This window comes from Eptesicus fuscus, chromosome 7 (assembly GCF_027574615.1).
Source record: "Eptesicus fuscus isolate TK198812 chromosome 7, DD_ASM_mEF_20220401, whole genome shotgun sequence".
NCBI classification, from domain to species: domain Eukaryota; kingdom Metazoa; phylum Chordata; class Mammalia; order Chiroptera; family Vespertilionidae; genus Eptesicus; species Eptesicus fuscus.
In genome coordinates this window covers 53,178,404-53,193,756 of record NC_072479.1, presented here as the reverse complement: position 1 = coordinate 53,193,756, position 15,353 = coordinate 53,178,404, and the positions used below count along the sequence as shown (strand labels likewise).

General features: G+C 47.0%; 1 pseudogene; it reads left to right on the top strand.

Annotated features, from left to right (window-relative positions):
- The first annotated feature begins 9,682 nt into the window (after positions 1 to 9,682).
- Positions 9,683 to 11,266, top strand: LOC103292444 (D-3-phosphoglycerate dehydrogenase-like; annotated as a pseudogene).
- Positions 11,267 to 15,353: the final 4,087 nt, after the last annotated feature.

The following is a 15,353-nucleotide window of genomic DNA, read 5'->3' as shown; positions in this document are numbered from 1 at the left end:
TTATAATGTTCTTTATTACCCATAAATGAGTGAGATCATGTGATATTTTTCTTTCATTGACTGACTTATTTCACTTAACATAATGTTCTCCAATTCCATCCAAGTTGCTGCAAATGATGAGAATTCCTTCTTTTTTATGGCAGCATAGTATTCCATTGTGTAGATGTACCACAGTTTTCTGATCCAGTCATCTGCTGACGGGCACCTAGGCTGTTTCCAAATCTTAGCTATGGTGAATTGTGCTGCTATGAACATAGGGGTGCATATATCCTTTCTGATTGGTGTTTCTAGTTTCTTCGGATATATTCCCAGGAGTGGGATTACTGGGTCAAATGGGAGTTCCATTTTCAGTTTTTTGAGGAAGCTCCATACTGTTCTCCACAGTGGCTGCACCAGTCTGCATTCCCACCAGCAGTGCACGAGGGTTCCTTTTTCTCCGCATCCTCGCCAACACTTGTCGTTTGTTGATTTGTTGATGATAGCCATTCTGACAGGTGTGAGATGGTACCGCATTGTTGTTTTGATTTGCATCTCTCGGATAATTAGTGACGTTGAGCATGTTTTCATGTGTCTCTTGGCCTTCCTTCTGTCTTCTTTTGAAAAGCTTCTATTTAGGTCTGTTGCCCATTTCTTTATTGGATCATTTATCTTCCTTTTATTAAGTTGTATAAGCTGCATGTAGATGTTGGAGATCAAACCTTTATCAGTGATGCCATTTGCAAATATGTTCTCCCATGCAGTAGGCCTTCTTGTTGTTTTGTTAATGGTTTCTTTTGCTGTGAAAAAGCTTTTTATTTTGATGTAGTCCCATTTGTTAATTTTCTCTTTAGCTTCCATTGCCCTAGGTGCAGTGTCAGTGAAGAAGTTCTTTTGGCATATGTCTGAGATTTTGCTACCTGTGGATTGCTCTAGTATTTTTATGGTTTCCCGTCTTATGTTTAAGTCCTGTATCCATTTTGAGTTTATTTTTGTGTATGGCGTAAGTTGGTGATCAAGCTTCATTTTTTTGCATGTATCTGTCCAATTTTCCCAACACCATTTATTGAAGAGACTGTCTTGACTCCATTGTATGTTCATGCCTCCTTTGTCAAATATTAATTGAGCATAGTCAAACCAAGACTTATTATTTTTTAATATACTTTATTGATTTTTTTACAGAGAGGAAGGGAGAGGAATAGAGAGTTAGAAACATCAATGAGAGAGAAACATTGATCAGCTGCCTGCTGCACACCTCCTACTGGGGATGTGCCCGCAACCAAGGTACATGCCCTTGACCGGAATCGAACCTGGGACCTTTCAGTCCGCAGGCCGACGCTCTATCCACTGAGCCAAACTGGTTAGGGCCAAGCCAAGACTTATTACCTAATTTAATTACAGTTTCAATGTCCCCAGGAATGTGAGCCAACCTATAGTTTCCTGGTCAACTCTAGGAGGTATTCTGCTGATAGATCCCTTCTGTTCCCCTTAGGAAGGCAACCTTGCCTAAAACAATGCATTCTTTGCTAATAATTAACTTGACTTTCTCTCTGTCTCTGCCTTTAAAAACCTTTCCTTTTCTGCAGCTCCAGGGAGCTCCTTTGTGTTTGCTGCTGATTCGTAACTCTTTCAATAAAGCCAACATGATCTTTAAAATGTACTTAGTTGAATTTTTGTTACTTAACAGTCCTTAAGTAACCACTCCTAATATCAGCATTACCTTTTCTTTTATAATTACTGCTCCCATTTTTTCACTTTTTAGAGCTTTGGTGTATGTGTGTATGTTTGACTAGGACAAAACGGTGACATCTACCACAATTTATGCCCTTGGCTCAAAACCCCAACAGAAGCTGTTTCCCACTACAGGGAGCCTTATTCTCGAAAGGAAGAGAGCCAGGGATCGGTGGTTTGGCTGTGACGTCACACAGGGAATGTTCACTGATTCTTTTAAAAAAAATTTTTTTTTTATTAATCCTCATCTGAGGATATTTTTTCCATTCTTTTTTGGAGAAAGAGTGGAAGGGAGGGAGGGGGAAAGACGAGAGAGAGAGAGAAAGAGAGAGAGAGAGAGAGAGAGAGAGAGAGAGAGAGAGAGAGAGAGAGGCATTGATGTGAGGGAGACACATAGATTAGTTGACTTCTGCACATGCCCTGACCTGGCTGGAATTGAACCTGCAACCCAGGTATGTGCCCTTGATTGAAATCAAACCAGTGTCCTCCTGGTTCATGGGTTGACACATAACCACTGAGCCACCAGCTGGGCTCATCATTCTCTTTATTTATATTTCTAGCTGATAAAGTATGTTCCACAAGCAACAACATTCACCAAAGTGATATCAAAACTGGACATTGTGGCCCAGCCGGTGTGGCTCAGTCCCTCAGTGGTTGAGTATTGACCAATGCACCAAAAGGTGGCTGGTTCGATTCCCGGTCGGGGGCACGTGCCCGAGTTGCAGGCTTGGTTCCCCATTGGTGGGGGCATTCAGGAGGCAGCCAATGAATGTTTCTCTCTTATCAATGTTTCTATCTCTCCCTTCTCCCTCTCCCTTCCTCTCTCTCTAAAAATCAATAAAAACATTTTAAAATAACAAAAACAAAAACTGGACATTGTGTTTCTCCATAACTACTTCCAACCTACCAAAGCTGTTAAAGGACTGTCAACTTTGAGCAAATGAACTATGTTATGTTAGATCCTCAATGGATCTAAATGAAGACTCTCTACTGATCAAAGGATAATGGAACTTGATTTAACCAATCATATATTGGCACAGGCTTCAATCCTTGATGCATAACCACAGTGAACTCCTCCTTCTTAGCACATGAAGCTCTCTGACTTCTCTCTTTGTGAAGCTCCTACTGAATTTCTACCCTGCTGTGTGTCCCATTACTTGAATTTTGTTCATCTTTGTAGAGGCCTCTGTCCTTTTATCTCCATAGTAGTTTTTATAGTTTGTAATTCTATATCTATCTGTGGCTTTAATTATTTAACGTGTGTCTCCCCTGTAAGACTGTAAGCTCCATGAGAGCAAGGGTAGAGTCTATTTTGTCTCTAAAAATTGTTGACTAAAAGAATAAAAATTCACCACCACAAAACTGCTGTGTCAAAGGGAAGAATAGTTTTTAGATTTTGGTTGTATGTTACTAGATTGCTTTACAGAAATTACAAGTAAATGTATTGCATCAACAAAGCATAATTATTGAACATGGGCAGAGGATGAGAGCAGAGAAGAGGGAATAAGGTAGGAAAGCTTCAATGGGAAACCATAAGTTGATCTAGAGAATAATGACAGCCCTGAATGGGAGGGGATGGAAGAAGGACTAGAGAAGGGAGGAGACACTTGTAGAGAATACTATCATTTCAACAAGTAATTAATACAAAAATAGCGATCGAGAGACTTTATATTCTTTCTTCATGCTAAGCCTTTGAAACCCAATGCGAATGTTACGTTGATTGCATGACTCAATTGGCCTGGCCACATTTCTTTTTTTTTTTTTTTATTTTTATTATTATTATTATTATTTTTTTAAATTTCTTTATTGATTAAGGTGTCACATATTTGTCCTCATCCCCCCATTCCCATCCCACCCCTCTCCCCACGCATGCCCCAATTCCCTGTTGAACTTAACCGTTGGATAGGCTTATATGCATGCATACAGGTCCTTTGGTTGAACTCTCCCCCTCCCCCCACCCTCCCCCTACCCTCCCCTATCCTCCCTCTGAGGCCCAATAGTCCGATCGATGCCTCCTTGCTTCTGGTTCTGTTCTTGTTCCTCAGTCTATGTTGTTCATCATTTCCTCTAGATGAACGAGATCAAATGTCACTAGATATATACTAATAAGAACTGAATGTGAGACGAGCAATAATATTTATGCTGACAGGCAAATGAATCAATCTGTAGCGAGCTTCCCCCTGGACCAACAGTTCTTTTGAGACCCAATTTCGATGTCCAGTAGTTCCTTATGTGTACATGTCAGCACTGACCCCTCAGCTCTGGATGGTGGACAAATGGTGGTAATGGAGGTCCGACTCCCTCTGGTTTGGTCTCGGCCGAACCCAGGGGCACGGCGTCACCTGGACTAAGGGGCACGTGGCCTCACCCATACCCAAGGGGCGCGTGGTCTCACCCGGGCCTGGGACCCAGCCTCACCCGGATGGATCCAGGGGCGCACGGCCTCACCCGGACCCAGGATCTGGCTTCACCCGTACCCAGGGATGCTTGGCCTCTCCCAGACCCAGGGGCACGTGGCCTCACCCGGGCTTAGTTGCACAAGGTCTCACCTGGATCCAAGGACACATGGTCTCTCCCGGACCCAGGGACGCTTGGCCTCTCCCAGACCCAGGGCCACTTAGGCTCACCCGGGCCTAGGTGCACGAGGCCTCATCCGGATCCAGGGACGCATGGTCTCACCCGGACCCAGGGACGCTTGGCCTCTCCCAGACCCAGGGCCACTTGGGCTCACCCGGGCCTAGGTGCACGAGGCCTCACCCAGATCCAGGGACACATGGTCTCACCCAGACCCAGGAACGTTTGGCCTCTCCCCGACCTAGGGCCACTTGGGCTCACCCGGGCCTAGGTGCACGAGGCCTCACCCAGATCCAGGGACACATGGTCTCACCCGGACCCAGGAACGTTTGGCCTCTCCCCGACCTAGGGCCACTTGGGCTCACCCGGGCCTAGGTGCACGAGGCCTCACCCGGATCCTGGGACACATGGTCTCACCCGGACCCAGAGATGCTTGGCCTCTCCCAGACCCAGGGCCACTTGGGCTCACCCGGGCCTAGGTGCACGAGGCCTCACCCGGATCCAGGGACACATGGTCTCACCCGGACCCAGGGACGCTTGGCCTCTCCCAGACCCAGGGCCACTTGGGCTCACCCGGGCCTAGGTGCACGAGGCCTCACCCGGATCCAGGGACACATGGTCTCACCCGGACCCAGGGACGCTTGGCCTCTCCCCGACCCAGGGCCACTTGGGCTCACCCGGGCCTAGGTGCACGAGGCCTCACCCAGATCCAGGGACACATGGTCTCACCCAGACCCAGGAACGTTTGGCCACTCCCAGACCCAGGGCCACTTGGGCTCACCCGGGCCTAGGTGCACGAGGCCTCACCCAGATCCAGGGACGCATGGTCTCACCCGGACCCAGGGACGCTTGGCCTCTCCCAGACCCAGGGCCACTTGGGCTCACCCGGGCCTAGGTGCACGAGGCCTCACCCGGATCCTGGGACACATGGTCTCACCCGGACCCAGGGACGCTTGGCCTCTCCCAGACCCAGGGCCACTTGGGCTCACCCGGGCCTAGGTGCACGAGGCCTCACCCAGATCCAGGGACACATGGTCTCACCCGGACCCAGGGACGCTTGGCCTCTCCCCGACCCAGGGCCACTTGGGCTCACCCGGGCCTAGGTGCACGAGGCCTCACCCAGATCCAGGGACACATGGTCTCACCCAGACCCAGGAACGTTTGGCCACTCCCAGACCCAGGGCCACTTGGGCTCACCCGGGCCTAGGTGCACGAGGCCTCACCCAGATCCAGGGACGCATGGTCTCACCCGGACCCAGGGACGCTTGGCCTCTCCCAGACCCAGGGCCACTTGGGCTCACCCGGGCCTAGGTGCACGAGGCCTCACCCGGATCCTGGGACACATGGTCTCACCCGGACCCAGGGATGCTTGGCCTCTCCCAGACCCAGGGCCACTTGGGCTCACCCGGGCCTAGGTGCACGAGGCCTCACCCGGATCCAGGGACACATGGTCTCACCCGGACCCAGGGACGCTTGGCCTCTCCCTGACCCAGGGCCACTTGGGCTCACCCGGGCCTAGGTGCACGAGGCCTCACCCGGATCCTGGGACACATGGTCTCACCCGGACGCAGGGATGCTTGGCCTCTCCCAGACCCAGGGCCACTTGGGCTCACCCGGGCCTAGGTGCCTGGCCACATTTCTTGTGCTTAATTGCGGCATGTGGCTCACAGCTGCAGTAATTGCTGGACAGCACAGCTGCACAGCCTGGCTCTGAGCCCTACAGCCTGTCTCCTCTCCCACAGTGGCCCACTTGGAATACAAGACCGTCCTCTTGCCCTGCACTCTCCCACCCGCCAATACTGTTTGTACCTTTTATATTCTCCTGCTCACTAATATGCTTCTGCTCATATTAATGTGTTACTATCGGTCTAACCATTTTTCTCCATAATGGATTGCCAGTTGTAGCTCAAGGACAGAAGAATCTGCATGCAGCACATCCTCACTGCTGTCCACCGTCATACATGCTACTCTGCTGCTCTCTGGGCAGGAGGAAGAACCAGGGAAGATGGAGCTCTCTGCTTCAGTAGGTTCTCAGAGACCATGCCATATTTTAGTTCACTGATTCTCAGATTCATTCTCTCAAAAACGCTTGGTGAGCACCTCCCATGTCCCAGGCACAGTTCTGGGTGCTTAGGAATCATTCACACATAAAGCAAAGATCCTTGCCTCATGGAACTCTCATTGCAGCTGGATCATACCAGTGCAGGATGGCTGCTGAGAGAATTATTATTAAAATTGAAAGGGCCATCAGGTCTCTTAATAACCTAGCGTGAAAGATATGTGTAAGGTCATGGTTACAAACTTGAACATCACACCTTATCAGTGGTCTATTTTAGACATAAATTCTCTTCTTTCCAGCCGCTTTTATATCTTAGTTTTCTAAAATTAAATAAGCTAATCATTAAATTAGTTTAGCAAATAAACTAGTTAATTAAATGATTGAGTTGGCTTCCTCTAAACTATTGAAATACCCAGACTTACCTCTGCCCAGGTTCTCTGGCCATATCACCTGCATGAAAGTCCTTTCTTAGTATTTGCCTGGTTTCCTGACCCCTGCTCTGCCCATGATCAACCTCACCTCTCTTGACTCTTCCCCCTGGCTTTGGGGAAAGTAGGTGGAGTGTAGGAAGCCTGGCCTTGGGAATCAAAAAGGGCTTAGATCAGACGCCAGCTCTGCCGCCTCTGCTGTGTAACCACGGGCAAGGGCGCCACTCTGAGCCTGTCTTCTTATCTCTTTAAGAGTAATATTGCCCCATACGTTTGTTTCAAGCGTTCAAAGAGAAGATAAACAAAGGTGCTCAGAAATGGATCCTTCCTTCTCTCTCTGGAGGATGTTTAGTTAAGTTGTGCTTCACATATTCCAAAATGAACCTTCTGTCCCTGTGTCTTTCTTAGCAATTTTTAATTGTTGTACTTGTCATACCATGTCCAATTTTAAAAAAATACTTAGCTCATGTGATAATGCCTTGAGATAGATGTCCCTTATTATTCCTAGTTCCTGGTGTGAAAACTGAAACTGAGAGAGGCTCACTTTTCAGAATTCTGAGAATCCCTGGCTAAGGGCAGGACAGGTCTCCTGACCCCAATTCCATGGTTGTCTAAGTGGGTAAATAAGAACAGGTTTCTCACATTGAAAACTTGTTCATTTGATGTCTCACTCAGGACTGATCTTAGATATTTCTGAGAGAAAATAATGCCTGTGCTGGAATTATTGCTATGTTTGGAGATCTGGGAATTTGCTGTTTTCAAAAATACATTCATCCTATCAGAAATATTCCACTTTACAAGTTAGAGCATCATGATTTCTTGCTGTCTTTGATTGCAGCTGGCCTGGGCCTAATCAACTGGACAGTTACAAATGAAACTTTTGCCACCACTGTGGCACCTTTATTTCCAATGGTCCTAAAATCAAGCCATTATAAATAGATGGTCATATGTTGGGTCCTAATAAGTTGGAGATTTCCTATGCACATGAATATCACTGGCATACAAATGGTGTGCAAAAAAAGAGCCCTCCCCCCTCTGTGCACGAATTTTGTGCACCAGGCCACTAGTAGATAAATAAAATGGATTAAAATGTGTCTACAAATAAGTGAATGTATGATAAGTATAGTGATTTTATAGCGCCGAAGAAAAGGGCATCTATCCTCAGAGATCTACTGACAGAATAAACACAACTTCTCCTTTCTTCCAATAATTTGGCAGATATAAACAACTCTTTGAATAAATAATTTCACCTTTGGAAATCTGACTAAGAAACATAATGACAGTAACATTTTTTTATTAACTGCTATGTCCTAGGTACTGTCCAGGTGCTGAAGGTACAAGGAAAAGTAAAATACAACTCTTGATTTCAAGATGGCAGTGGAGCCCTGGCCGGTTTGGCTTAGTGGATAGAGCGTCAGCCTGCGGACTCAAGGGTCCCAGGTTTGATTCTGGTCAAGGGCATGTACCTTGGTTGCGGGCATATGCCCAGTAGGGAGTGTGCAGGAGGCAGCTCATTGATGTTTTTCTCTCATCGATGTTTCTAACTCTCTATCCCTCTCCCTTCCTCTCTGTAAAAAATCAATAAAAAATATTTTTTAAAAAAGATGGCAGCAGACAGAGCATTTAGTATTCTAAACATCTATAGCAATTCCTAGAAATGGAGGGAGGAAGAGAGTGAGGAAGGCCATGTAAAATGTAAATTATGCTTTCTTTGGAAACATAAATATGAATGTAAACTTACTTCAAAACAGTTCAGAAGGATATCCATTAAACAAATGGCAGGGATTATCACTAGAGAAAAAGAAAAACAGGTCAAAATTGAAGTTGATTGTCAAAGGAGGTTTTAATATCTGTAATGTTCTAATTTAAAAAATAGGATATAGATATGTATTATGACTTAATATGTGGTAACATTTAAAAATCAAGGTGCACTCTCTCATCCCCTTCCCATTTCATTCTGAAAATTCAGTCCTAAAGCAATAATGTTGGGTCAAGTAAGGCAGGCACTGGCATTGTAGGCAGTGGAGAGAGGGGGTGTGTCCCAGAGTCATGGAGAGTAGGAGCATGTGCTGGAGGAGGGGACCATATGTGCAGGAGGATTGTCTAGTGTAGTTGTGTAAGCCCACATGGGTGAGTATTGTGGCCACATAGGAGGGCTGCCCAGCATGGCTCAGTAGAAGTAAGGAGGGTGTTTGCACATGGAAGGGAATTGCAGCAGTGATGGGAAATTGGTTACTTAAAGGAGGAAAGACTGAATAAGTAAATATATTGAGGATGATAGAAGCAAGTTTTCTCACTACAGAGAAGGGAACTACAAATACGGAAAGGCAGAACTCTGATGAACTCTGTGATTTTGGATTGAAATTGGAGGTATTGGTATAAACTCATGGTTTTCAATAAAAATCTCTATAATAAAGAGCCAGGATGTAACACCGTTATGACCGAAGCTTGACCAGACCGGAAGTCAGTGCGCTGACTGCTTCCACTGCAGGCACGGTGCCCCAGCACTGACTGCTGAGGGGGCTGTGAATCAGGGCCAGAGAGAGGCCTGAAGAGAGAATCAGGGTCTGATCCGTTGCCTCTGTGGCAGCTTTTGACCAGCACTTGCCTCTCTCTTTCTCTCCCAGTCTGGCCAGCAGCCGTGACTCCATTTCTCTCTAGGACTCCACCCGGGCTGCTGATCAGCCCCACCTTTCTGATCAGGCCCTGTTGATAGGCCCAGAGACACTGACTGGCATAGAAACTGACCAATCAGAACCAAATATGGGTGAAGTGTGAGGAACCAATGGCTGCCTAGGAGGCAGAGCTTTTGATGCTGACTGGCATAAGAAATTGACCAATCAGGACCAAATCTGGGGGCTTAGAGGTGTTTTGGTCCCAGGGAGAGCAGTCAATTCCGAGGCTGGCTCCAGCAATGGCCTTCACAAATCTACAGAAAGTGCTCATCAGTGACAGCTTGGACCCTTGCTGCAGGAAGATCCTGCAAGATGGAGGGCTGCAGGTGGTGGAGAAGTAGAACCTGAGCAAAGAGGAGCTGATAGCCGAGCTGCAGGACTGCGAAGGCCTTATTGTCCGCTCAGCCACCAAGGTGACCGTGGATGTCATCAACACAGCAGAGAAGCTCCAGGTGGTGGGCAGGGCCGGCACCGGCGTGGACAACATGGATCTGGAGGCCACCATGGGGAAGGGCATCCTGGTCATGAACACTCCCAATGGAAACAGCCTTAGTGCTGCAGAGCTCAGCTGTGGGATGATCATGTGTCTGGCCAGGCAGATTCCCCAGGTGACGGCTTCGATGAAGGATGGCAAATGAGACTGAAAGAAGTTCATGGGAACCGAGTTGAATGGAAAGACCCTGGGAATTCTTGGCCTGGGGAGGATCAGATGCAGTCCTTCGGGATTAAGACTGTAGGGTACGACCCCATCATCTCACCAGAGGTCTCGGCCTCCTTTAGCATTCAGCAGCTGCCCCTGGAGGAGATCTGGCCCCTCTGTGACTTCATCACTGTGCACACCCCTCTCCTGCCCTCCACGACAGGCCTGCTGAATGACAGCACCTTTGCCCTGGGCAAGAAGGGTGTGCGCGTGGTGAACTGTGCCCGTGGAGGGGTCGTGGATGAAGGTGCCCTGCTCCAGGCCCTGCAGTTGGGGCAGTGCATGGGCGCAGTGCTGGACATGTTCACGGAGAAGCCGCCTTGGGACTGCACCTTGGTGGACCATGAGAATGTCATCAGCTGCCCCCACCTGGGCGCCAGCACCAAGAAGGCCCAGAGCCGCTGTGGGGAGGAGATCACTGTCCAGTTTGTGGACATGGTGAAAGGGAGAGCCCTCGCAGGGGTTGTGAATGCCCAGACCCTTTCCAGCGCCTTCTCTCCGCACACCAAACTTGGATCGGTTTGGCAGAAGTTCTGGCGACTCTGATGCAAGCCTGGGCAGGGTCCCCCAAAGGGACCATCCAGGTGGTAACGCAGGGGTTATCCCTGAAGAATGCCGGGAACTGCCTGAGCCCTGCAGTCATTGTCGGCCTCCTAAAAGACTCTTCTAATCATGCGGATGTGAACTTGGTAAACACCAAGCTGCTGGTAAAGGAGGCCGGCCTCAATGTAACCACCTCTCATAACCCCTCTCTGCCAGGAGAGCAAGGATGCGGGGAAGGCCTCCTGAGTGTGGCCCTGGCAGGTGCCCCCTACCAGACTGTGGGCTTTGTCCAGGGCATCACACCTGTGCTGCAGGCACTCAACAGAGCTGCCTTCAGACCAGAAGTGCCTCTCCGCAGGGGTCTGCCCCTGCTCCTGTTCCGGGCTCAGCCCTCCAACCCTGCCATGCTGCCTACCATGACTGGGCTCCTGGCAGAGGCAGGCATGTAGCTGCTGTCCTACCAGACCTAGGTGGTGTCCGATGGGGAGACCTGGCACTTCATGGGCATCTCCTCCCTGCTGCCCAGCCTGGATGCCTGGAAGCAGCATGTGACTGAGGCCTTTCAGTTTCATTTCTGACCTTGGGGCTCACCAGGACCAGCCTTGGGGGCTTTTGATCAACATTGAGAGGTCACATTCCCAGGGCTGACAGCATTTATGTGGTCTGACCCCTGTAATAACCACTTAATAAACAGCCCCTCTCCCCCCAAAAGAAGAACCAAATCTGGGTCAACTGTGAGGAGCCAATGGCTGCCTAGGAGGCGGAGCTTTTGATGCTGACTGGTATAGAAACCGACCAATCAGAACCAAATTGGCTGGCAGAGGAGGGCAGTTGGGGGTGAGATCAGGCTGTCAGGGGAGGGCAACTGGCGGCGAGATCAGGTCAGCAGGGGAGGGTGGTTAGGGGCAATCAGGCAGGCAGGCAGAGGTAGTTAGGGGCGATCAGGCAGGCAGGTGAGCGGTTAGGAGCCAGCGGTCCCTGTGGGATCAGGCCTAAACTGGCAGTTGGACATCCCTCAAGGGGTCCCCAATTGGAGAAGGTTCAGGCTGGGCTGAGGGAACCCTCCCCCCTCTATGCACGAATTTTGTGCACCAGGCCACTAGTAGATAAATAAAATGGATTCAAATATGTCTACAGACATATATACACAGGCACACACAAGCGCACCTTTATACATAGACACACATATAAAACATATGCATATGTTCCCTAGCCTGTTCACTGAAAGGGTCTGGGAAGAGAGTGACACAATAGAAATAGCAACCAGGACACCTAGCAGTCATATCTTGACTTCTAAATACCAGTCTCCACTAAAGGAAACAGGGCTACTTGGAGAAATGGTAGATTCCAGGACAAGTGCTAGGAATGTACAAGATGAGCTTGGAACATCTTGTTGAAGCAGAAAGGAAGAAATATCTCTGGAAATTTCCTCTGATACTGCATTTGTGTCAGAGACGATTAGATCCTGTGGGCCAGTCCCCGCCAGGCAGCTGCTTCCTGAAACCACTGCTCCAGAAAGGATGGAGGCTGGTCCATAGGAGGCCAGGCTGTAATCAGAAGGGCTGTAGGTAAAAGACCAAAGACTTCCTGAGATCTTTGGGCCTCAGAGGGTAAGCCCCACACACTGTCCAGTTGCTTCTGCAGCAGTGCCATCCCACGTGTTAGGTTTCAGTTTGGGTGAGACCATACCTCATGGGGAAAGACACACAACCAGCCCTATGTGGGGTGAAGAAGGAGCAGCGGTGGGAGAGAGGATTCAAGGTGGGCCTGCGGTGGACCTGAGCCAGAGTTTTGGGCTTAGCTTGGGGCAGAATTTGTGGTAAGGGGGGAGGCTGAGCCTCAAGGTATGGCAGCTCAGGAGTTGGGGAAGCAATAGGGATTCTTCAGCCTTCCTTTGAACTCGGAAAGCCATGAGAGAGTCCTGTAAATAAGATAAAGGGAAACTCGTTTGGGAAACAGCTATAAGACACCAGACGATAGCTACCAAGGACTAACTGTGCAGACAGAGGAGAGTCCAGAGGGCTGGCCTCATTCCTGCTGCAAATGTTTCCCCTCAATGTCTTGGGGTCACAGCTGCTGAGAATTGTGCTGCTGTCTGGTTTGCCTCCTCCAGAGGGGATGTGATCCATTGTGATAATTGTGAAAACTATAGGTAAAGACGATGAAGGAAATAAAATCAAAAGAAACCCACCTCCTAATGACAACGACTTAACGTTTTAGTGTACATCCTTTTTGTTTCTTCATCCCTCTGTAAACACTTAAAAAATCAACATGTGATCATATTGTACATACGAATTTTATGACTACCTTTTTTTCATTTAACAGTCATATCATTTCTATGCCAATAACGTTTTTCTCTAATAATGTTGATGATCACGTATGATTCCATTACATGTGTAAACCATAATTTTTACCTGGATGAACATAAGCGAAACTATCACACTGTTGTTTAAGATCCATTTCTTTAATAACAAAAATGCTTAAATATTTTTCACATTTACTTACTAATGATGTTTCTCTTTCTGTGAATTGTACTGAGAGTGGGGAAATTTTCGTGTGTTATTTGTCGTGTGCATTTTGTTGTGCGTAAGGAATATTCACTTTTTGTCTATTAACTTTGTGTCTTTTAATCTCCTTCGATCTGGAACAGTTCCTCAGTCTTTCCTTGACTTTCATGACCCAGATACTTTTGAAGAATACAGACCAGTTACGTGGTAGCATGTCCCTCAATTTGTATGTATTTGCTGTTTCCTCAAGGTTGGACTCAGGCTCTCTTTGGTAGGACTATCACGCAGGTGAAGCTGTGTTCTCATTGCATCCTCTCAGGTGGTGCATAATTTCAATTTGTCCCATCACTGCCAAGGTTCACCTTCATCACCTGATTCAGGTCGTGTTTTCCAAGCTTCTTCACTGTAAAGTTACTTTATTTCCCTCAGTAATTAGTCAGCATTTTGTGGGGAAGGTAACTATGAAACTATGTAAATATTCTATTACCCATTAACTAGTTCATTAATATCAATATAAACTCATGGTTTCCTATTTTATTCAATTGGTTATTTTCTATTAACGTTAATATTTCTTTTTCTTTCTTTTATTGTTTAAAGTATTACATGTCTCCTTTTTTCCTGATTGACCTCCTCCCCGCCACTCCCACCCCCAGGGCAAGCCCCCACTGCCCCAGTGTCTTTGTCCAATGGTTATGCACATATCTATCTATCATCTATCTGTTGAAAACCTTGATTTCACACAGATATCTTCCATTCCAATCCAATATCTCATATTTCTTACTTCCTTCTCAGTTGAGAACTCTGATTTCCACTTTCCTTAGTAGATTTACTTATTTGAGCAAAACCGCTGGATATAACAAATTTCCCACTGCCTCTTTTTCTGTGCATATCCCCATCTCACTTGGGCTCTAACATTCCACACCAGGCAGCTTGCATGGACTCCCTCTTCAACCTTCTTAGGTTCTGACATTTCTTTCTGGCCATTGTGTCTCCTGCCACACACTACCACCTCTACCCAGCATGCACGCTTACCTGGCTTTAATTCTGAATTATTCAGAAATGGACTGGTAGAAAAGAGGAAAGATGAACCTTGCTTTAAAAATTATTATTTTGTGCCCGGCCAGTGAGGCTCAGGGGTTGAGCATCAACCTATGAACTAGGAGGTCACATTTTGCTTTCCAGTCAGACACATGCCCAGGTTGCCGCTTGATCCTCAGTGGGGGTCGTGCAGAAGGCAGCTGATCAAAGATTCTCTCTCATCATTGATGTTTCTATCTCTGTCCCTCTCCCTTCTTCTCTAAAATCAATACAAAAATATATTTTTAAAAAAAGTTATTTTTAAAATCACAATTATGTATGCATTTTTATTTTTAAAATTGGAACATGAAAAATAATCAACTGTTATTTGATATGTATTCTAACTTAAAAAATAATTTTATTTTTAAAATTTATCTTAAAAATAATTTTACATTCATACATACGTTCCTCTCCCCAAAATATATACATTAATCTTTTAAACTGTACTCTCTATTTTAAGAAAAGCTACTGTGCCATAACCGGTTTGGCTCAGTGGATAGATCATCGGCCTGTGGTGTGAAGGGTCCCAGGTTCGATTCCAGTTAAGGGCATGTACCTTGGTTGCGGACACATACCCAGTAGGGAGTGTGCAGGAGGCAGCTGATTGATGTTTCTCTCTCATCGATGTTTCTAACTCTCTATCCCTCTCCCTTCTTCTCTATAAAAAATCAATAAAATATATTAAAATAAAAAAAGAAAGAAAAGCTACTGTGACAAGAACACCTTCAGCTTGATGGAAAGTCTCCTCTTCCTTGAACCTGGTTTAATGGGAACATTAGTCAGAACTCTTGTTTACCAGTGACGGAAATCCAACTCCAAGTGGCTTAGGCAAAAGGAAAATGTATTGGCTCATATAATTGGGAAATGCAAGGTAAAGGGGCATTGGGCACACAGCAAGGACACAAAACAGGTAAGCATCTAGGCCAGCCCTCAGTGCAGCCCCACCCAGAGCAGTGGGAGTAAAAATAGCAGCAGTAGCAAGATACCCACAGATCGGCAATATACAGCCACATGAAAGGAGGATGTGATAAACATCTACCAAGAAGAGATTTTGCAATATCCCACAGAACTAGTTTTTGGTCT